The 2,482-nt window shown below is 36.7% G+C and overlaps 1 protein-coding gene across 1 annotated transcript in view; it reads right to left on the bottom strand.

The window, feature by feature from the left end:
• The window catches only part of GDPD1 (glycerophosphodiester phosphodiesterase domain containing 1), a 56,878-nt gene that overhangs the window by 12,749 nt on the left and 41,647 nt on the right, over nt 1–2,482 (bottom strand). The gene's annotated exons all lie outside the window — the stretch shown is intronic.

The raw sequence follows: 2,482 nt of genomic DNA, 5'->3' as shown, positions 1-2,482 counted from the left end.
CTCCCCTAGTTTGGTTTTTTTCTAAAGTGACTTAATGTTATGAGGTGGATTGATTCAGTGACTGGGGTAATCGGGATGGGTGTGTCAGAGGCAATGCGACTGGCACAGGATAGAGCAGGGTTTAGGGCTGTTGTACATAGGGTCGCTATGAGTCGTAAACGACTCAATGGCACATAACAACAACATAAAATTCACTCTTTATTTTAAAGCATACAATTCCATTGTTTTTAGTATATTTAATAATATTATGCAATCATTACCACTCTAACTAGAGAACATTCTCATTACCCCAAAAAGAAATCTCATCACTTAATAGGGATTAAGAGCTCTAACAAAAGCTAATAGGGAATCTCAGAGACAAGCTACATATAAACAAGTATAATTTGCATTCAGTTGTTGAAATGGTACTGACTGATCTTGGATCTACTTTTGCCTTCTTTGCAAGGAAGGATGCTTATCAATGAAGTCCTCTGTGTTTAAGAATAAATAGTTCCAATATTTTTTTTTTGGCACCATCATTTATATTCTGAAAAGACTCTTCTATATTGAAGATTTTAAAATATTTTTAATTGCAAATGCTCTTAGCTCACAATATAGTTACACCTACTTATGGAAGTTTGGCATGCCATTTTAAAACGATCAAATGAAATTTTAAAAATGTTATTTACTTTGTTGTTGTTGAGTATACACACAGAAAAATGTACATCAGTAGTTTCCACATGTTGTTCAATCATTTTCACCTTCTTTTTCTGAGTTGTTCCTCTCTCATTAACATAAACTCATACTGACTCACTCACTGCCATCAATCAAGTCAGTTTCAACTTTTAGCAACCTTCCATCAGGTTTCCCAGTGAAAGAAGGAGACTGCCCCATTTTTCTCCCATAGAACCGCTGGTGAATTTCAACTGTGGGAGACACACAGCCTTTGGGTTAGCAACACAAGTTGCTATAGATTTGTTGCTGCTGTTGTGCATAACTGAGTAAGAGTCAACCCATAGCTGACCCTCTAGCAGTGTAGTATTAGCCTAAAGTTAGGGGGTTTTTAGCCATTACCTTAGGCCTCTTTGGTGTCCAGCTACCTTAACTGCAGACACATGGTTTTAAAAGTCATCAACAACTGTGAGACTAGGATAAAAGAGGCAGTGCTGGGTGGCAAGACTTGAGAGAGACTGAAGACCCTGATGAGAGTAAGTTCCTGGTGATGAAACTGGTGATGGTGGTGGAGAGATTGTGGCATTGGTATGGAAAAACTGTGGCAAGGTGTATCCAGAGGAGCCCTGAGATAAAGTTCATAATTAAAAGTAGTTGCTGTTCTTAACAGATATTTGAAGGAGAAGCTGACTTATAACTACTTTGAGGTAAATCTTGCTGGGGGATTTGGATTTAACTGCCAAACAGAAACCAGGACTTTTACTACTTAACTAATAATATTTTGCTATTTTTTTTCTTTTTTGGTTGTTTTTTTTTATTAATTTTAATGAAAGTTTACAGACTTTGGATTTCCATTCATTCATTGTTGAACTTTTCTCTCTACCAAATCTCCTTACCCCAGTTTGCTCTTTTCTGTGAAAAGTAAAAGAAAAATTCTTTCTTGTTTACAATCCCTCCCCCACCCCAAGTCCACCCCACTATGTAGCTTTTGTTCTGGACTCTTGTCATGACAATAATACCTAATCATATATCCCCTTTAAGCAGTTCTCTCCCTCATCTGTTTCAATGCAGTAAACATAATTTATGCCATCTTTATCAGTCTCCCCGTAAACCCAATGTTAGTCCCATTTTATAACAGTGGCACTATACAATATTTGTTCTTTGTGACTGAGATATTTCACTCAGCATAATGTCCTCTATGGTCACCGTTTTGTATAATATTTCATGAATTCCTGTTTTTCAATGCAGCGTAGTCCATTGTTTGAATATATCAGAGATTTTCTATCCATTCATTTGTTGATGGGCATCTAGGTTGTTTCCAACTCTTTATTACTGTGAACAAAGCTGGAGTTAACATGGGTGTGCATATATCTGCTTGGGTGGCAGTTACGGTTTCTTTGGGGTATATTCCCAGTAGTGCAGTTCCTGGGTCAAATGGTATTTCTATTTGCAACTTTTTTTTAGAAAGTGCCATAGTGCCTTCCATAGTGATTGCAGCATTTTACACTCCCACCAACAGTGAATAAGGGTTCCAGTTTCTCTGCAACCTCCCCAGCATTTGATTTTTGCCCTTCTGTTAAATTTTGCTATTCTTACTGAGGTGAGATGATATCTCATAGTTGTTTTGATTTGCGTCTCTCTTAGAACTAGTGACTTTGAACATTTCTTCATGTGTGTGTTTGCCATCTGAATGTCTTCTTTGGTGAAGTGTCTATTCATATCTTGTACCCATTTTTTACTTGGGTTGTTTACCTTTATCTTGTTATGCTCAAGTATTTTATAAATTCCAGATATAAATCCCTTATCTGACATGTCATTACCAAATATTTTT

This window comes from Elephantulus edwardii, unplaced genomic scaffold, assembly GCF_000299155.1.
Source record: "Elephantulus edwardii isolate Elephantulus edwardi_28Jun2011 unplaced genomic scaffold, EleEdw1.0 scaffold00257, whole genome shotgun sequence".
Lineage (NCBI taxonomy): Eukaryota > Metazoa > Chordata > Mammalia > Macroscelidea > Macroscelididae > Elephantulus > Elephantulus edwardii.
This window is presented reverse-complemented; position numbering and strand designations above follow the sequence as displayed.